Genomic DNA, 22,338 nt, shown 5'->3' on the forward strand with positions numbered 1-22,338 from the left:
TACCTGCAGCAGGCGGACCCTTCCTCTCCAACCCAGGCTCCACAATCCTCAATCCCCACAGCTTTGTGAGCAGTAGTTTTTATAGCCTCAACCACACAAAAGATTGTCCAACTGCACCTAGAGCATCCAGGAGAATAGCGTAAGATTTTCCTCTCTGTGCTAAACATTGGGCAAGATTCAGAATTGAAAATCCAGTGGAATAGTAACTTTTATTTGTGCTTTTAAGTCACTGGGGAATCACTGTGACACTGTTTGGATAGCTTTAGTTTGTTTACATTATACATGATCTTGTTATCACAAGATTTCTCTCTACACCAGCATGGGATCCTACTCACCTCTGCTCTTCAAACACCACTTTGTTTACTCATTGGCCATCTTTTTCTGAAAAATACTGTCTCAGCGTCAATAGGCCCCTTCTATGGGCACCTAATAAGTCACTGGTAAAGTATCTTCCAGTAAGAACTATATAGAATGAATTATCAGGGGCCTTAATACAATTTACCTCTATAGAGTATTGACTACTACAATACAGCTCACAAGTATTATTATGTATCATCCCAAGAAGGAAGAAAGTAAAGAAGAACATAAAGAAACAAGAGCACTACCACTCTGCAAATAGTTCACATTTAGGACATAAATACAGAAATGACAAAAGATAAATGCCAGTTATATTAACCTGTGAACCAAATGCCAGAGACTAACTCCCTTAATATTCTAAGAATTGTGATAAATGTTACAGGCAACCAAAACTTATTCTTAGAGCAAGTAAATGAATATATAAAGCAGAGGACCACTATTTATAGAATATGTATGCATAAAAATACAACAAATGACAGAAAATATGGAATTCCTCAAGGTCCCTTTTGCTCTTACCTTCTTTGCTAAAGAGTAATATTTGAACTATATTCAACCTTCCAACATCATACAGAAGAAATTGAAATCTAAGATACGTAAAAAATGTATTAAGAAACTGTACAGTTAGGGACGCCTGGGTGGCTCAGTCTGTTAAACGTCTGCCTTTGGCTCAGGTCATGATCCCAGCTCCTGGGATGGAGTCCCGTCAGGCTCCTTGCTCAGTGGGGAGCCTGCTTCTCACTCTGCCTGCCGCTCCCCCTGCTTGTGCTCTCTCTTGCTCTCTGACAAATAAATAAATAAAATCTTAAAAAAAAAAAGAAAGAAAGAAAGAAAGAAAGAAACTGTACAGCTAGTTCAAGTTAACTCAAGCCTCCAGACCCAGCTGAATGAAACATTAGAGTAACCAGAAGCTGAAGCACACAATGGTTTCCCAACTGTGTTCAAAAGGAGAAAGAAATAAATTTTAAAAATCCACACACTGTTTAGCAAGCTAATGATGCACATTCTGCGCAAACTGTAGATAGGTTATTAAGTACACAGGTTGAGACTATCTAGCAAGGAATGAGTCAACCACTGGGAACTAGAAATGGGAAGAAAGAGAGGAAGAAAGGAGCAGAAGATGGTAGAGGAAGAGCAAGAGAGTACAAAGAAAAATTGTGAATTCCTTGGAAATGCACCAAAAAGATTACTGGATGTCTTTCTTTTTGAAAACCAAGTGGTATCTAGCACATCCTCCAAAGATATCCGGTTTTATGGGGTCTTTGTGTCCTTCATGGCCTTTGAGGTTGTTTTTTTTTTTTTTTTAGATTTTATTTATTTATTTGACAGAGAGAGACACAGCAAGAGCAGGAACACAAGCAGGGGGAGTGGGAGAGGGAGAAGCAGACTCCCCACTGAGCAGGGAGCCCGATGCGGGGCTCGATCCCAAGACCCTGGGATCATGACCTGAGCCGAAGGCAGACGCTTAACGACTGGGCCACCCAGGCGCACCATGAGCTACTTATAACTCTGTAATTTGTAGACAACTTAGAGCAGTGCAAATTAATTTTGTCCAGAGGTGTACAAACGCATTTTTTTCTGATGGAGCATCAGTTGATTTTCCTCCCCCAATGTGGAATAAACCAGTTTTGCATTTCTGAAGCAAACTCATCTCCGTATTCTTGATGGCCTGTATGGCCCATATATGTTTCTGCTCCCTGGACTGTCCTTTGAACCTATTGTAGCATCTTACTGGTTTCTGCATTAATTAATGAGTTAAATAAAATCTTTGATTTTTTTTAAATTTTATATTGTATAAGAGGCACGACTTTCCCTTTAAAATACATATTTCCTTTTGTGGCAGGATGGAAGGGACTTCCAAACAGAAGGAGTAGTGATGTCTTTTTAAAATATGGAAATGAGGAAAAACATAGTATGTTGATAACAGAAATAACACGTGCACTAGTGGGGAGACGAGGCTGGAAATGTAAGCAACAATTAGGTCAATGGAAGTGAAAAATGTATTGTCTTAACAGTTGGCACCAGAATTCCTCTTAGGGTGGGTACTGTAATTTTTTGAGCCAATATTTAGACTACTGCTTATTGATAGACCAAAGAGCGTGAATGTCAGCAGGTACCACGGTAAATATTTTAGAAGTGGTTAGAGTGGTCTTCCTAAAGCAAAGAAAGAAATATATTTTAGCTTCTAAACAGGGAGGGTAAGAGGAGAATCAAAGATACAATGCACAGTTGGAGACCATGTAGGGTAAATGACCGGTAATGTGGGAGTAGCTAAAAGGCATTTCAAAAAAAGGAATATCTAATGTTCAATTTGAAGTCATTTGCACTGATGTAATATAATCTTCCCAAAATTAGCTTTAAGTCAGCTAATTTCAAGGCCAAATTTGGGGGGATGGGAGGTTTCAAATGCCTATAGAACTTACAAAGAAGCAGAATTACATACCTGCAGAGGCACTACCCACTAAAACCTGAGCCCAAAAGTAGGAGTACTCATGTAAAAGATGCAGAGACACAGAAATCTTGGAGAGAAACATGAATATCCTAGGATTGAGGTGATCCTATTTAGGTCTCAGTGGGTAACAGATCTACAGCTAACACTTGGGTTACATAAACCAAAGATAAAGACTTTCTACTTGGTCTTGGAGATGATAGAGAACCCCTGACGTGACTGGCATGGCACAAGAGCTGTTCCTAGAGGTTAGGGGATGACATGAAAAAAGGCAATCAAGTGCTCAATTGGGGCTGGAAAGGCAGAAAAGAGTTGCAAATTACAGAGCGTTTTAGTTTGTGAATGGGGAAAATTATTTTACATGGGGACATTAAAAATAAACTCATTAAACCCAGGGCAGAGAGCAGTGCCATGATTGACAAAGTAATGGAAAGAAGGCCAGACAGCTGTTCAGATCACCAATTCATTGTCTCATACTTCTAGTTTCTAGCAGAGAGGGCAAGTCTCAAATTACCTTCCCACATATTGTCAGCATTTAAGAAATCATGTTAGCATCAGTGCAGGGGAAAATGGGAAATGATGTGTGAGTTGCTTCCTAGGGAGTACTGACATTTTCCAGAAATGGTTTATGGAAGGACCATCTTTCTTATCACTCACAAACACTTTTGAGGATCAATTTATACTGAAATCCAGTTGATTTGGAGCTAGCTCAGTACTGAAGAGCAGAAGAGAAAAAAATAATCTCTTATTGGAGTTAGGTCAGCATTGTGGTTGAAAATATGAGTTTTGAAGCAAATAGAACCAATTTGAGACTAAGCTCTACCCCTTACTGGCTGTGTGATCTTGGGCAAGTTACTTAACCTCTCTGTGCCTCTGTTTTCATCTATAAATGAGGGTTAATAATAGTAACTTTCGGGATGCCTGGGTGGCTCAGTCAGTTAAGCAACTGCCTTCAGCTCGGGTCCTGATCTGAGGGTCCTGGGATTGAGTCCCGCATCGGGCTCCGGGCTCAGCAGGGAGTCTGCTTCTCCTTCTCCCTCCACTGCTCCCTCGGCTTGTGCTCTCTCTCTCTCTCTGTCAAATGAATAAATAAATAAAATCTTTAGAAAAAATAATAGTAACTTTCTTAAGAGTATAAGGATTCAACAACAATACCAACTGTAACACTAGCTAAGCACTTAATATTGCTACACTGTATAGAGCACTGGATTTATAGGAACAGGCACTATTCCTGGCTCTTCTAGTGGTAACCACTATTCTCTTTAATCTTCTTGGATGGTTCTTTCCCAATCTGAATAATTTCCTCATACAGGTGTGCCAATCCAGTACTTTGCTGAATACTCAAGGGGACCTTCTTCAGGCACTAGCCACATTTCATGTGCTCAATAGCCCCATGTGATTAACAGCTAATGTTTTGAGCAGCACAGATATGGAACATTTCCATCATCAAAGAAAGTTCTACTGGATACTGTTGTTCTAGAGCCAGACTTGTCTAACTTCAAGCCAATATTCAGTCTGTCAGTGCTTCTCAAAATTTACTGTGCATGTAGATCAGCTCAGGATCTTGTCAAAGTGCAGATTGTGATTCAAGAATTCTGGATAGTACCGGAGAATCTTCATTTCCAACCTGATGTCAGGTGATAATAATGCTGTGGGTTAGCAGACAACATTTGAGTAACACTGCAAACCATTAGATATAAAGATATAAATTTCCATACGGTATTAAGTTGGTGTGTGTTTTCTTTCATGGGAAAAATATACTGAAACAACAACAACAAGAACATCACCTGACAGCAAGAAAAGATCAGTGTAACATTTCTTAACCTTTCTTACTTGCAATACTTTTAGTACCTAATTCACAACTCTAAGTTTATACACAAGTCAATTTCCCACAGGGAATTAGGAAGTTTAAGTTTCATGTTTGCTGAATCTCAGTGTGAACAGACCTTTCATGCTAAGGGGAGAAAATGGTGTTCAGTATGTGCTTGAACTGATTCACACCAGCTTATGAGAATTGATTGTTACATTTTTAGGAATTTTGCAAGCCAGTTGCTGAGGAAAGGCATTATTCAACATTAAATTAAATTAGAATTAAATAAATTATATTAAAAATAAAGATAAATACTCAAAACTCATCACATTCTAATTATTTTACTACTTTACTGTATACTATTTATTTACTTTTATATTTTATTACTTTATTATTATCTGCCTTCTTGAAGTTATTTGCACCTATTTTTTCTGTCCAGTGGAAATGCTACGGAGTGGTGTGCTACTGCATGTTGGTAGCTTGAAAGTGACCATGGTGGGAGAATTTCCACCACAGAAACAAGCAAATATTGCAAATACAGGCTTCCCCCTCTCCCCCATGTGGTTGATTGTTACAATTTACCAGCATGCATGTGATGGTTTTGCCTTAAGAATGAAAATAAATTCACAAAGGGCAATCATTCAGTTGCCCCTTCAACTGCTGTAATATTTCTCATCAATCCTTAGAGTTATCTTGGAACAGACATTTTGAAACATGGAAGGAACATGATACTGAGCCTAAGAACAGAAAGATAGTTTACCCAGGAGAAAAGCTAGATTCTTAGACCCAGAGAATCCCGCATGCCGTTTAATACAGCCTTCCACCCACCGCAGGAACCATGAGGCTACACAAGATCTTGATGAAGAGAAGCAAACAGCTTTGTTTTTAATTGGAACAGAAATCCCAATCATTTACATGACAGAGACAAAACTCAACGCAGGATTGTTCCTTCCAAGGGCCTTCCTGCCCCTCCACTTCCCAACACCCCCCAGAAAGCTCAAGGAGTGGACGCTGCTTTACCATCACAGTTCCCAGACCTTTTATGATGCAGAATTAGGGAGAATAGGTGAGGAGAGTAAGAGCAGAGTGTAGGCATGGGGAGAGGAAATGAGATCTAAGTAGATACCTGAAGGAATTACCCGCTCTAAGAATTAATTGGTGTGGGGAGCATTACAGGATGAGGAAATAGAAGGCCAGAGGTGGTAAAGCTTACTCTAAGAGTGTAAGAGATGTGTGCACCGATGTGTTAATGAGGAGATTATGTCAGACCTTGTGGACCCAATGAAAGGTTTACTCTACCAAAAAGCAACAGAAAGCCACTGAAGGATTTTAAGGAGAGGAGTCATAGGATTAGATGTGCATTTTAGAAAGATCATTTCAGCTACAGTGAAAAGTATATATTAGAATGGGCTAAGCCTGAAGGCAGTGAGACCAGCTGGTGATGGTAATGGAAAATTAGGGAAGTTAGGGGATATTTATACCTTTATAGGAGGAGGTAAGAGTGGGAGAGGTAAATCAGGCAGATAGACAAGTTTCATGTTGGCTACTGAAAAGTCACTTGACTACCTGGGATCTTAATTTTCTCATTTTAGAAAATGGCATCCTACCTGGCCCTGGGGGGTCCTCCCTCCCTTATCACAATGATACAGAGCCTGTTTTATGTGCAATGTACTCAGGGTAAACTTCTAGTATTCCAGAGAGAATTCCAGAAAGAATTTAGTTTTTGTGAAGTGTCTCTCTTCTAAGGAACAAAAGCATTTTATTAGCACTGTCTCATGAGCCTTTTGGGTCCCTGTGAAGCTGGAATAATCAACAAACACAAATGATTGGCTCAATAAAAGGGTCAAGCATTCACTGGCTTATTGATAAACTATCCAGAGAGACAGAGTTCTCTCCTTTGAGAATTTTCCATGCCATCAACATTGATAAACCAAATGCATCTTCTAGGCCAACTTGAAAGATTAAGATTCATGTTTAAGAACTCCAAGGATCCATAAATCAAGACCAGTAAACAAGTATGATTTAGAACTTATTTGTAAAAAGTATATATGTTTTCAGCCTATTTAGAATAATCACTAATGATTATCATATTTTGTATATACATTTTCCTTAGATTTTTTTAGTTTGAAATAACTTGCTTCCAATTTTTATGCATTGGTATTATCACACTTACCATATCTAAAAATGCAAGGCAATAGATTCTTTTGCTGTTGTTAAAACTGTCTTCATTCATTCTTTCTCCAGAAGAGTTACCTAAACATGCCAATCTTTTAAGCACTCATTAAAAAGTGACTCTGTTTTGGGCGCCTGGGTGGCTCAGTTGGTTAAGCGACTGCCTTCGGCTCAGGTCATGATCCTGGAGTCCCTGGATCGAGTCCCGCATCGGGCTCCCTGCTCAGCAGGGAGTCTGCTTCTCCCTCTGACCCTCCCCCCTCTCATATGCTCTCTCTGTCTCATTCTCTCTCTCTCAAATAAATAAATAAAATCTTTAAAAAAAAAAAGTGACTCTGTTTTGAGAACATTCAGAACCTATATATTTTAATTAAATATCTGTAGAATTCATAAGGAACATAAAACAATACATATCTTTCATACATATACACATGCATGCACCCATGCACATACACACACATATATATGTATACCATTCTAGAAAAAGAAATTAACTTTGGTGGAATATTTGTACTTATGCCCTCTAAGAGATTAAAGGTTATTTGAAATCTAGAATTCATATCAGACTGTGAAGGTTGGATATAAACTTGATGAAGTTTGATAGACCAGAAAGGATACCTTCCAAATTCAAAGTCGACCACAGGACTAAGAACCTATGATCACTGGGATATCAATCAGCTGAAATTCATTGCAGTATCGTCAGAGTTGGAAACTCGAAGAGAGGTGGGAGGAAGATATTATAGAAATAGTGCCCAAACATTGGAATAACCCAAGAAAAGCCCAAGACACATTAGATAGTAAAGAAGGGAGTCCCCCAGGAAAGTAAGTGTACTCCTCATCATTCGGACTGCATATAAGACCTATATAATGTAAGTGCTCTCACAACTTTGAACACTGAAGGCCTCCTTGCAGGTAAGGTGTCCAGGTTTCAGTTCTATAGCTCTGTCCATTTGTTCAGCAGATATTGAGCATCTCAATGTGCTGCATCCCATACTGAGGCCAAACATAAGTTATTGTGCTAACATGGGTGCAAGGAAAGAAAACAAAAATTAGGTGACGGGTGGGCAGAGTTCCATGGAGTACTGAGGGTTGGGAGCATATAGAAACAGTTGTAAAAGTAGCTATATTTAGGGTACACTTACATGCCTGGCACTGTTCTGGAAACTTTTATATTCATTGATCCATTAATTCTTCACAACAACCTAAGAAGTATGTACAGTTTTCATCCCCACTCTATAGGAGAGGAAATGGAAGTACAGAGAGTTTATGTTACCTGCCCAAAGGTCACACTAAATTTCCCACCAAAACTTCAGGCTGCTTCCAGACAAATGTCTGGATCACCTCCAAGGAAGCAATAGAGATTAGTAGTAATAATAATAATAATAACAATAACAATAATAATATTTATTCAGTGCCAGGCATTTTTTCTAAGTGTTTTATTTATATTAACTCATTAATCCTCACAACAACACTCTCTTTTTTTGGACACTCTTTTTTAATTAATAAACTATTTTTAGAGAAACTCAAGGTTCACAGAAAAATTGTGTGGAAAGTATAGGGAGTTCCCATATACCCTGTTTCCCTCCTCCCTCCACCCCACCATGCACACAGTTTTCCTTATTATCAACACTTTGCATTAATGTAGTACTTTTTTTTACAACTGATGAGCCAATATTGATGCATTATTATTAATATATTTACATTAGGATTGACTCCTTGTGTTGTATAGGTCTGTGGGTTTCAACAAACGTGTAATGACGCGTATCCACCATTACAGTATCATACAGAACAGTTTCACTGCCCTAAAATTCCTCTGTGTTCCACCTATTGATCCCTCCCTTCTACCCATGAACCCCTGGCAACTACTGCTATCTTTACTTTCTCCAGAGTTTGCCTTTTCCAGAATATGCTATGGTTGAAATCATACAATGTGTAGACTTTTCATAATGGCTTCTTTGACTCAGCAGCATGCGTTTAGGTTCTTCCATGTCTTGTGTGGCTTGATAGCTCATTTCTTCATATTGCTGAATAATCTTCCATTGTAATGATGTGCTAGTCTGTTTACCCATTCACCTACTGAACATCTTGGTTGCGTCCAAGTTTTGGCAATGATGAATAAAGCTGCTCTAAACATTCATGTGCAAGTTTTTGTGTGGACCTAAGTTTTCAACTTGTTCGAATAAATGTTGAAGAGTATGATTGCTAGATAGTATGGAAAGAACGTGTACCTTTATAAGAAACCACCAAACTGGGGGCACCTGGGTGGCTCAGTCAGTTAAGCATCTGCCTTTGGCTCAGGTCACGATCCCGGGGGTCCTAGGATGGAGCCTTGCGTTGGGCTCCTTACTTGTCAGAGAGTCTGCTTCTCCCTCTGCTGGTTGCTCCCCTGCTTGTGCTCTCGCTCTCTCTGACAAATAAATAAATAAAAATCTTTTCAAAAAGAAAGAAAGAAAGAAACCACCAAACCGTCTTCCAAAGTGGCTATACCATTTTGCACTTCCATGAGCAGTAAATGAGAGTTCCTGTTGCTCCACATCATCCCCAGTGTTTGGGGTTGTCAGTGTTTTGGATTTTAGCTATTCCAGTAGGTGCGTGGTGGTATGTCATTGTTTTCATTTGCAATTTCCTAATGACATACGATATTGAGCATCTTTTTATATGCTCACTTGCCATCTGTCCAGATCTTTTGTCCATTTATTAACTGGCTTAAGAACCCCATTTTCAGATGAGGTAACCGAGGCACAGAGGGGTTCCACAAATTTCCCAGGGTTACATAGTGAGGGGCTGAGGCCAGGCAGGAGGGTTCAAAGCCCGCAGGTGTACTCACTACTCTGTAATGCCTTCAGGATACAGGTTTGGAGCTAAAAACCTGGGTCTCCGGGCTGCCTGTGCAGTGTACCTGGTGTCTAACCCCCGGTTAATTATTTAACCTGCCCAAGCCTCAGGTTCTTCTGCATTATGAGGAAAACAGGTTTCAGTGTTGCTGTTAGGATTAAATGAAACAAAGTAGAGAAAGTGCTGAACTTGTTCTCCTAACATAGCAGCTGCCAATAAATGGTAGCTATTATTAGTCCAAGGCCACATGAAAGAGAGAGAGATGCCTGCTGTAGCCCTAAGAATTAGCACCTGCCTCGAAACTAAAATAGATCAGTCTGGGGCTTTAAATTCTATAGAAACTCAGACATTTCTTGGTGAGGTTTTCATGAACAGTTGTCAGCTGACACATCAACTCCTTACACCTAGTGCACACGAAGAAATAAAGGGGACTCCAGTTTCTTAAAAGATGAATAGAATTTTACTGTATTCAATTTCCTTTTCCTGTTCATCTTGCCCTTTTGATGGCCCTGCCAAACAAAACAAAACAAAACAAAACAAAAAAGTCACAGTTGTATCAACCTTGCAGTGAATGAAGCATGCCCGGAACCAGATGCAGCCTGGGTGCTTCCACTGAAGCTAGAATGGTGGCAGGAAAGGAAAACAAGCCATTGCACCCTATGTGTGCAAATGACTGTCAGAGGGTGCAGGACTCCTCCAAACCCCCAGGAGTTGTGAATGCCCTTAAGGCCATATTCCCCAGGGGGTGGTTCCCAAACCTGGTTGGTCACCAGACTCTCCTGAGGTGTTTTTCAAAAAGAACAGATTCCTAAATGCTCAGCTTAGACTTGACTGAGTCAGAATCTCCTAGGGGTTGATGAGAGAAAGGCATTCTGATATGTGTACCTTTAAAAGTTCTGAGAGACTCTAATGGTCAGGGAACTGCTGATGTTTGGAATGTGTGTGTGTGTGTGTGAGAGAGAGAGAGACAGAGAGACAGAGAGAGAGAGAGAGCAGAGAGAGAGAGACAGAGAGAGATAGGGAGAAAGAGAAACAGAAAGAGAGAAAGCAGGCGAATGCTATGGGAAAATGGAGCATTATGGGATGTAAGACCTTTACAATTGTACAATTTAGTGTATTTATCAGTAAAAGTAAATGCAAAGTGATTCAGAAGTAACTGAAATTGTTTTCTAATGAAGGTGGTCAATAACAAAGACTATCAGTTCAAAGAGGAAAAAAAATGCTAAACGGAACCTGCTCTTTAGACCTCTCTCTTTATTCTGATGTTGCAGCAGCATCTTTAGAAGGTCTTTATATAATGACTCTTAACTAATTTGGATAACTTTTTTCCCATGAGAGTTAATGAAGTTGAATGATTTAACTAAATCAAATTTTGGAATCAAAATCTAAGTGCTTTTCTTTAGGTTTTCAGGTTTCCAGAACTTCAATGAGTTAATGAGAAATTTGCATTCAGTACAACAATAAAGAAGTTAATTATGCTTGGAAAAATTCCAGTTTCATGGGTTTAAACTATTACTAAAACTCTGCAAATACTTTGATTTTCAAAGTTTTATCCTTTGATTTTTATCTACTCATTCAATAAGCTTTTTTGAGCACTACTACTACTATGGCAGACCACTGATTTAGATGGTGTTAATATGAAGAGGAGGTTTCCATATAAATAAACAGAGGTAGAAAGGGTGAGAAGCAGCTGGGCTAGGAAATAAAAGAAACTAACATTTTAATGAGCACTTACTCAGTGCCAGTCTCATTTATATACAGTATTCTAGTTCATACAACACTCTGACGGCATAATTTGATCACTGAGAACTAAAGATAACAAATCTGAGCCTGTGTTAAACAGTCCTGGAACTGGACATAACTTCCTGTCCCTGTGTTAGACAATACTGGAAAAAAAAACAAAAATGGCCTACCTGTTTGCCCCTGGAAAATAAGACTGTGAACCAAATAAAATAGGTTAATTCCACTGTTAGCTGCATGCTCGTCTCCCTAGGCCCGCCAATCCAGTTATTATTTCATCATTTCTGCCCCCCTCAACTAGTTCTCCACCTTAAATGCCATCCAGCCTATCTAAATCCCCTAAATATCCTGCCCTGACTTCTCCCTTCTGAGATATTACTCTCTGTCAAGAAGATGTTCACCCTTTACTAGAGCAACAAACTCCGATACACACAGATTTGTTTGGTCAATAGGTCTTGTTTTGTTTTGTTTTTCTGGTGGCCTTTTGGGGAGTCAACAGTCAGTATCACCATTATTTAATGAAGAAATTTGCCCAAACTCATCAGCTGTTACGAACTTTCTTGAAGAGCCAAGTGTTAAACGCAGCTATAACTGACTCTGAAATTCGTATTCTATTCACTGGTGTACACATTTAGGCCTATGTACTGGATGAGGTAAAGGACACAGGTTTTTACCGTATGTTCTCAGATGGTCTCAAGCAAGCAACTTTAAAGAGGATGGCAGTATTAAAAGTGGCAATCCGTAGGGGCGCCTGGGTGGCTCAGTTGGTTAAGCGGCTGCCTTCGGCTCAGGTCATGATCCTGGGGTCCTGGGATTGAGCCCCAGGTCCGGCTCCCTGCTCGGCGGAGAGCCTGCTTCTCCCTCTCCCTCTGCCTACTTGTGCTCTCTATCTCTCTGTCAAATAAATAAATAAAATCTTAAAAAAAAAAAAAAGTGGCAATCCGTAAATGCAAGGGAGATTCAAGTCCTTAAATCAAGTCAAGATATATTTACTGCCATCTGCTCTTCACGGTGACACAGCAATAAAATGCATAAATCGATGACTCACAGACCATAAGAGAGTTGCCTGAGTCCCATAAACAGATGCAAACAAACAAGAACTGAACTATTGATTGATAATGATAATTAAAGCTTAAAATTTTGCACATGATTCTAAAAAAATTATGTAAGTCCTCCTCTGTCAGTGTTCAATATGCTCATAATCACAGACTTTTGGGGCCTAAGCATTGCATGGTTATTGAAAATAGAAAACATAAAAAATGTTAACAGTATTTCAGTTTCAAATGTATTGAAGATACGGTGTTGACTTCAAAATGGAATGAGGATGGGGGCGCCTGGGTGGCTCAGTTGGTTAAGCAACTGCCTTCAGCTCAGGTCATGATCCCAGAGTCCCGGGATCGAGTCCCGCATCAGGCTCCCTGCTCACTGGGGAGTCTGCTTCTCCCTCTGACCCTCTCCCCTCTCATGCTCTCTCTCATTCCCCCTCTCTCTCAAATAAATAGATAAAATTTAAAAATAATTAAAAAATAAAATATAACCATAATGGAAAGAGGTGAACAGAGGAGCTCTGTGGGACACAGAGGAGGTGGGTTTGGTCAGTAGTCCCAGACAGCTTGATTAGTTCTACAAGGAGGTCAAGAGGCAAACATCCTAAAGGCAGAGTTGCATGAAGGAAAACAACGAACCACTTGCCAGAAAATATAAGATATGTTCTAGATATGCCGTTTAAGGGCTCCCAGCTCAGCCAATGGGGTTCTGGGGTCAGGATGAAAAGGTGGGATCAGGCCATGGTGGGTACTGACACTCTGCCATTGAGGAGGGTCCAGAGGGACACAGGCTGGGTGGGGGTGTGGGGGGTCGGGGGGGATGGTATAAGAAATTTCCATAGCAGGGAAAGTTTCTCTCAAAATCCAGTAGGGAGATGCACCATGGCATTACCATCATTAACACTGAAAAATGCAAATTGTACTGTTGATGAATGAATTAATAACAACAACAGCTAATACTTTCAAGTAGCACTTTTTTGTGCCAGGCAGTAATCTAAGCACTGTACATACACTAACTCATTTAAAGTTCACCCATTGAGCACCTATGGGATAGGCACTGTACTTATCCTTATTTTACATATGAGGAAATTGAGGCACAGAGAGATTAAGTGACATGTGAAGGTCTTACAGCTAGTAAATGGCAGAGCCAGGATGAATCAATCAATCAGCTCATTAACAATCCAACCACTTGTGATGTTCTGTCTTAGCAGGCAGAAACACATTCTTTTTTCTACTCTAATAATGTAGAAATATACTCTACACTCAACAGTCTACTTCAGACCTTGGCACTGAGTACTCAGTACTCACATGGGATGTAGGCATTCTGTGCTTATATACCACTTACAAGGCACAACACTTCTTGCATTTTATCTGCCATTTCATTAAAACAGCCTGGGATGTCTTATGTAAACTGTGCTCTTAAAGTGTCTCTAGGTTAGTTGGCCAAAACTGATCTGTTATTTTCTATTCATTTTCAGAATTATAATTAGTGATTTTAAGTATTATTTTTAATTTTTTATATTTAGCATAAATTCTTTGGTCTTGGAACAAGCTCAAACTTATAGAAAAGTTGCAAGTAGAATTAAAGACCTCTTCTTCTGAATCATTTGAGAGTAAGTTGCCAACCTGATGCCCTATCAGCCTCTAAATGCTTTAGTGTATATTTCCTATAAATAAGAACATCCTCCTAGAGTCCACAACCATCACAATCACAAAGTTAACACTGACACTACACTACAGTTTAATCCTCAGACCCCAGTTGTCCATTAATGTACTTGATAGATCCAGTTCACGGTCACACGTTGCATCAAGATGTCCTGTTTCTAGTCTCCTTCAGGCTAGAACAGTTCTGTCTTCCCTTGACTTTCATGGCTTTGACACATTTGGAAATGACAGGCCAGTTATTTTATAGAATGTTTCTCAATTTAGAGTTGTCTGATGATGTTTTCTCCTGATTAAATTCAGGTTATGCATCTTTGGTAGGAATACTGCAGAAACAATGTTGACATCCTCTTATTGCATTCTTAGGTGGTACAGCTTTTTTTTTTTTTTTAATTTTTTTTATTGTTATGTTAATCCCCATACATTACATCATTAGTTTTAGATATAGTGTTCCATGATTCATTGTTTGTGCATAACACCCAGTGCTCCATGCAGAACGTGCCCTCCTCAATACCCATCACCAGGCTAACCCATCCTCCCACCCCCCTCCCCTCTAGAACCCTTAGTTTGTTTTTCAGAGTCCATCGTCTCTCATGGTTCTTCTCCCCCTCCGATTTCCCCCCCTTCATTCTTCCACTCCAGCAACCCTCAGTTTGTTTCCTGAGATTAAGAATTCCTCATATCAGTGAGGTCATATGATACATGTCTTTCTCTGTTTGACTTATTTCGCTCAGCATAATACCCTCCAGTTCCATCCACGTCGTTGCAAATGGCAAGATCTCATTCCTTTTGATGGCCGCATAATATTCCATTGTGTATATATACCACATCTTCTTTATCCATTCATCTGTTGATGGACATCTTGGCTCTTTCCACAGTTTGGCTATTGTGGACATTGCTGCTATAAACATCGGGGTGCACGTACCCTTTCGGATCCCTACTTTTGTATCTTTGGGGTAAATACCCAGGAGTGCAATTGCTGGATCATATGGTAGCTCTATTTTCAACTTTTTGAGGAACCTCCATACTGTTTTCCAGAGTGGCTGCACCAGCTTGCATTCCCACCAACAGTGTAGGAGGGTTCCCCTTTCTCAGGTGGTACAGCTTTTGATTTGCTCCTTTATGGAGAATGTCAGCTTTAACTATATGATTTAGATGGTGTCTGCCAAGTTTCTCCACTGCAAGCCTACTCTTTTTTTTTTTTTTAAGATTTTATTTATTTATTTGACAGAGAGAGACAGCGAGAGAGGGAACACAAGCAAGGGGAGTGTGAGAGGGAGAAGAAGGCTTCCCACGGAACAGGGAGCCTGATGCGGGGCTCGATCCCCGGACCCTGGGATCTTGACCTGAGCCGAAGGCAGATGCTTAAAGACTGAGCCACCCAGGCACCCCAAAGCCTACTCTTCTCTTTATAATTAATAAATATTTTGTGCAGAAGCACTTTAAAACAATGTAAATTTATTAATTTATATTAGCATGGACTCATAACTTCCTATTATATTCAGTGGGTCACCAACTCTAAGATAATAGATTATATCTCTTTGAGGCTCAAACTGATCAGCGGGATCTCCTTCAAGCTGGCTTGTGTCCTTTTGTTGTTGCTGTATTACTTTCTATTTATTTATTTTTTATTGAGGTATAATTAACATGTAGCAATATGTTAAATTCAGGTATACAACATAATGATTTGATATTCGTATACATAAGTCTAGTTAATATCCATCGCCATACATAGTTACCAAAAAAATTGTGTGTGATAAGAACTTTTAAGATCTATTCTCTTGGCAGCTTTCAACTATAGTATTATTAACTATATTTATATATTATAATATATAATATATTATTAACTATAGTCACCATGCTGTACATTACATCCCCATGACTTATTTATTTTATAACTGGAAGTTGGTACCTTTTGTACTTTTTGACCTCCATCAACTACTTCATCTATCCCCACCCCTCGCCTTTAACAACCACTGATCTCTTCTCTGTCTGTGAGCTTGGTTTTTCATTTGGTTTTTCATTTGTTTTTTGAGTTTTTTAGATTCCACATATAAGTGAGATCATAAGTGAGATCATTTGTATTTCTCTGACTTATTTCACTTAGCACAATGCCCTCAAAGTCCATTCATGCTGTCGCACATGGCAAGACTTCATTCTTTTCTGCTTAAGATTTATTTATTTAGGGGGCGCCTGGGTGGCTCAGTCATTAAGCATCTGCCTTCAGCTCAGGTCATGATCCCAGGGTCCTGGGATGGAGCCCCGCATCGGGCTCCCTGCTCAGCGGGAAGCCTGCTTCTCCGTCTCCCACTCCACCTGCTTGTATTCCCTCTCTCGCTGTGTCTCTCTGTTAAATAAATAAATAAAATCTTTAAAAAAAAATTATTTATTTATGTGAGAGAGAGAGAGACAAAGAGAGACAGAGAGCGGCGGGGAGGGGCAGAGGGAGAGGAAGTCTTAAGCCGACTCCGGGCTGTGCGCTGAGCCTGAGGCAGGGCTCGATCTCGCCACCCAAGATCATGACCTGAGTGGAAACCAAGAGTCTGCCGCTTAACCAACTGAGCCACCAGGCGCCCCAAGACTTCACCTTTTTTATGGCTGAATAATAGTCCCTTGTATATATATACCACATTTTCTTTCTTTCTTTTTTTTCTTTTTTTTTGTATTTTCAGTTTTACTATCAAAATGCACACAAAACAAAAATTGCCGTAAGCTATTTCTTGGCTCTGCTTGCACTCAGCACTTGCATTTGAGCAGCTTTCTTTGCTTTTACCATCTCAACAAGTTCCTTACACCATTTCAGGCCATCCTTTGTCCTGCCAGGCACTGTTTCTGCTGTGCTCCTATCTCTCTGGTGTATTTACTGGGTATGTTTTCAAAGCTTGTTCCAAAAGCTTCTGTTCTTCTGTTGTCCGAGGGGTGAAATCTGTGTGTGGACCTTCCAGTAGTTCTGAAGGTGTTGCATTGTCTGCTTGAGGCACCACTCCATGTTCTTTTCAAAATTTATCAAAAGCCTTTTTCTCTATGAGATCTTTTTGATGAGGGTCAAGTTTCTGAAGACTCTTTATCAGTAACAACTTCGGCAGTTCTCTTGACTCCACAAGAAGGATGTATGTTCATCCTTACTAGGATGTAGCAATTACTTCCCATGCTGAATTTGTTCCAGCAGGAAAGAGGTTCAATTAGTTAGTAATTGCAGATCGTCTTCTGACCAATTTTTACTGCCATTTCTACTTCGCCAGTTGCTTTGTCTGTGTTCTTAGATGCTATTGCATGCAAACTTCAGGTTTTGCTCTCTTTTCTCACTTGTTCATTTATTTCTTCCATTTTTCCAGAAGAGCCTTTCCTACTTCTTTAGTAGGTGGTGTTTCATTCAAACACTGTAAGCTTGCTAGTTCAAGCCAATTACAAATTTTTTTCCAGTTCTTCCATCATTTGAACCTGCTCTGCCTCATTGTCAGAAAAGTGATTCCAGGTCTTATGTGAGTTTTGAAGTTTTTGCCTTTCCTTTTTAATGGATTTTTTCTGGATATCTTTTTCCTTCTTAGCCAATAATGCTTATTGTCTGACTTCCTCCTCTTCTTTCTCTTTGGCTAACCAAACAGCTTCTAGTTCAGCTTGTCCTTGTTTTTCTTTAGTTTTTCACTCCTTCCAATTTGCTTCTGCTTTGGCTTTCTTTTCAGCTTCTTTTGTGACTTTTCTTCTTCCTTAATTCTGTTTTTGTTTTATTTTTATCCTTGGATCACAGCATTATCAACTAATGTTTTTATTCTGTTCATTTCTTTTTTTTTTCCTTTCTGCCCTTGTTGCTCTGTTCTGCTTTTCAATCCATCTCCTCTCATCATGACATTCTGCTTTTTCCTTTTCTTCATTTAAATAAGAAAATTCTCTCCAAGAATCAAAATTATATCCAAAAGAATGAAATGCATCTATATCTTCTAATGATGAATTCATAACACCAAGTTTAGGGACTTTTTTTTTTCTGTTTATTTGACCATCTGGAATTCCTTTCAAACACTGGGGAAAACACATCAAAGAAAGTGTCCTTTGCTTCGCTTTTGGAAGGAACCAAGTTATCAAAAGTAGGATCTACACTGTGGAATGCTTATCTTTTCACTGGATCAGATAGCATCTCATAAGCCTTAGTTATGCAAGTGAAGTAGTCGTTATCTCTTTTCTTTATTGGTTCACCAGCTGCTTTCCATTTGTCGGGGTGATGTTTTAAAACCATTGCCTTATCTTCTAGTCTTTTTTGGGATCAAGTGTTTTCAACCTGGGAAACTCTTCTAACTACAACTCTTCATCTTCTGATTCTTCTGATAACTCTTTTATCCTCCAGTTCCTGAAAAGAGGCAGAAGCATTTTGTTTCTCCTCTTAACAAAAGCCTCAAACCACATTCCCAAAGGTTCAGCCTGACCTGGTGTGGAGGCAGAGGTCAGAGGGTGGGTGATGGTGGTGCCGTGGCCGTGGCCGTCTGTAGCTCTAGGCAGGGGCAGCAGGAGGGCACCAGGCTACACCACATTTTCTTTATGCATCCATCCATTGACAGACACTTAGGTTGTTTCCATATCTTCATTATCGTAAATAATGCTGCCATGAACTTGGGGGTGAATATATCTTTTCAAGTTGCTGTTTTCATTTTCTTCAGATAAATACCCAGAACTGGAATTGCTGGATCCTACGGTAGCTCTATTTTTAATTTTTTTTGCAGAAACTTCATACTGTTTTCCATAGTGGCTGCACCAACTTACATTCCCACCAGCAGTGTACAAGAGTTATGTATTCTCCATATCCTCACCAACCCTTGTTATTTCCTCTTTCATAATAGCCATTCTAACAGGTGTGAGGTGATATCTCATTGTGGTTTGATTTGCATTTCCCTGATGATGAGTAATGTTGAGCAAAAGGGACAGGAACATTATAAATTGGCCATCTTTGTGTCTTCTTTGGAAAAATATATTCAGATCTTCTGTCTATTTTTTAATCAGATTGTTTTTGCCATTGAGTTGCATGAGTTCTTTACATATTTTGGATATTTGCTGTTTATCAGACACATGATTTGCAAATATTTTCTCCCATTCAGTAGGATGCCTTTTCATTTTGTTGATGCTTTCCTTTGCTGTGCCTATATCCCTTTGACATGGTCCTTCATTCCTAGAACACTTACTCTCTGGCTCAATAGGATTATCCCAAAAGTTTCAACTGAGTCCTGGAATCAGTCATCTCTAGAAAGCTCTGATACTTTTAGTAGAAAATGACATTTAAAAACCTTAATGAAAAGTGTGCTCACTGCTATTGGGGTGGAGAAGGGACGCTACTGCAAGGCCATAATACATACACATTGCACACCTGTATCTATTTCTTTATTCTATTAATTTAAATTATTATATTTATTGAAATCATGAGTTCACACAGATAACAACCAATTCCAACCTAACACCACAGTGTTCATTCTAGTTTTCTCCCTTTCCATTAGATAGTGAAAATCCTGACTCCCATTTTTCTTGTTATCTTTATCTTTTTTATTAACCCCCCCCCCATTTGTAATCCATTTCCCATATTGCCACCATCTTTTCCCTATATAGACAATGTCTTTATTCTGCTCAAGCTCTGACACCTCATGGCCAGGCTTCCCTATACACACGGGTGCTCTTTTCACCCAGCTTGGGCTCCGACGCTGCTCTAGGGTGCCCCGCCATGTGAACACCCTCCTTACCCAGCTCTGGCTCCCCACACACCACCCACCTCACAATGTCCACCTTAGTCTGATTTTAATATCTGAGCTTTTCAGAAAGGAGAAAAGAAACGAACTGATACACTGTCCAATGCTATTTTAAAACATGGGAATTGTTCCAGAGAATAAGAAATCACCAGAAACTTTCATTTGAAACTGCTAGAAAAAGATTCTCAGCAAATTAAAGCATTATTTTTTAATGAATTCTAACCATGAAGAAAATGTTTATTTCCCATGAAGATCTTATATCAACCAATAAGCAAAAATGTATTCATCTTACGCTACTTTGTGAAACTTCCCCTAACATATACATGACCCAGTGCAAGAGTACAAATGTAGACTCACATAACAATAAAGAAATACTGGAAAGTTCTAACTCACATTAATAAGCTTTTAAATAAAATATGTTCTATTCTCTTACCTTGACAAATTATCTTTCATAACAAAAATTTTTAAATGTATGAAACTATGTTTTTTATATGAGCAAAAGTCAGCTAAATATCAAAAACAACTGAATTTAATTACTGCTGCACATCTTGGGTGTTCCGTTGATGAGTCAGTGATAACTGATGAGTAACAAAACATTCATTAATTACATTTATTCCATGAAATTTACTTTTCTAGTGTCCATTCTAGCAAAATCACTAATTATGTGGTTATAATCAAGATTTTTTACATAGTTTATTTCTACTCTGAGTCATTTCTAATTAGATGGACTTTCTTGAACCAGAGATGTTCCTATATAAGTTGTTTGTTTGATTGTTACTAATTTCAATTTGGAGAAACTTTGCTGAAACAACAGCAACTAAAGTAAAATCTCGAAAGCATTACGTAGATTCAGAAACAAATCATGAGCTTTTTGTATCATACTCAAACATTATAATAAAGCTATATATGAAAATTTATTATAATTGCTAAATATTACAAAATACTTTAATTTCACCATATAAATCTTTATCATTTAATAGTTTTTTATCACCTCTTAAATCAATATCTATATCCGAACTTTAATATAAAGAATCAGTTATTACACGTTATATCTAGACCTACATATATATCAATGTAAGAGTAATTTGAATCATTTAATATTACACAGATGTCATGTTCAGTTGTTGTAAGCAATTTAATATTCCCAGATGTCATGTTCAGTTGTTGTAAGCAAGTAAGAAAATGGATACTAGGCAGTATTGGAATATGATAATTCATTATGTGAAAATCCATTGTATTCATGTTATCCCATAATATGGTAGAAAGGTAGAAATTGGCAAGTTAATTAATTTGCTTTTTTCTCCTTACCTAAGCACTTCTACTGCTCAAATCCTTCCCTCAGAAGTGTTTGTTTCTAATGTGGGCAGTGGCGCAATCTATAATCGTTCCCACTCAGACACAGTCATTTTGTATTTTGAGGACATGGAGCAAGGGATGAAGAGGTGAATGCTGTTAGTCTCAAGAGGGGCTGTTTAGGATTACAGGTCATGCCGTGCCACAGTTGAACTCATCTCTTGTGTGACACGCAGTCCACACATCTATATTTGTGTGTGTGATAAGTGGAGCCCTCTGAGGCATAGCCAAGGCCACTTTGCTGGAGTCTAAGGACAGTAACGCTATGCTGCCTATAGGTGTTAAGTACTATACAAAATAGCAGATGAAGTTATAAGACATGGCCTATCTCTTTATAAGTTTGAAATCTAAATGGGGCGTGAACAGTGGAGGGGGAGGAGTACTAGGATCCATAAAGTGAACAAACACAATTAAGACTGAAAGTTGCTCAAATGTCAAGAAATAGGAGGCACTTTGTACATATTACCCACTGAATCCCCCTAAGTCCCAGACTGTCCCAAGGACAGGGACTGTCTCAGTAGCCACGGAGCTACAAAATCAATGCACAATAAATGTCGAGGATTAAAGAAAGGAGCATATGGCCCCTGAATTGATTAACTCAAGCTTCTACTGCCTTAAAAATAGTTCTTCTCACCCCCAATTTGTCCTTCACTTCTTTCTTTCTCCTACCTGCCCTCTTAATTCTTCTTTACCCCTTCAAAGGCATAACCTTAGAAGTTAAGCTTATGCACTTTCCCAGGTTTAAGATGCCACTGCATGTTTGATACTGTCCTTCCCACTTGGCTTTCTTGTAACTAATATTTACCATGGGAGTGTTGTACGTACTAGCAGGCACATTTAACAATTTAACTGACATCAGGGAATTTTTTTTCCTATGCATCCTATGTGATTTCATTTCTGTTGATGAAGGTTCTGACAAGGAAGTGAGGCACAGTAATCCTTAACTTTGTTAGAGATGTTTTTACAACAAAGTAACATCTTTGAGATGATTTTCCAGACCCATTAAAAATGGGAAGTCTTAATCATGCCCAGTATCTATGAGAAGAGAAATAGCTAATGTGGAATGAACCCAAATTGTTCTTCATCTGTTGTGGAATGGAGCTACATACACACAATCCTCACACAAACACTCACAGGCATGCTCTAATTCACCCTCTTAAATGCCTGATATTTGATCCTATCTTGGTTAGCTCT

At 39.0% G+C, this 22,338-nt stretch overlaps 1 pseudogene; it reads right to left on the reverse strand.

Annotated features, from left to right (window-relative positions):
- Positions 1-16,781: 16,781 nt before the first annotated feature.
- Positions 16,782-18,314, reverse strand: LOC116624936 (annotated as a pseudogene).
- Between the last annotated feature and the right edge of the window lie 4,024 nt (positions 18,315-22,338).

This window comes from Phoca vitulina, unplaced genomic scaffold, assembly GCF_004348235.1.
Source record: "Phoca vitulina isolate PV1807 unplaced genomic scaffold, GSC_HSeal_1.0 scaffold71, whole genome shotgun sequence".
Taxonomy (NCBI): Eukaryota; Metazoa; Chordata; class Mammalia; order Carnivora; family Phocidae; genus Phoca; species Phoca vitulina.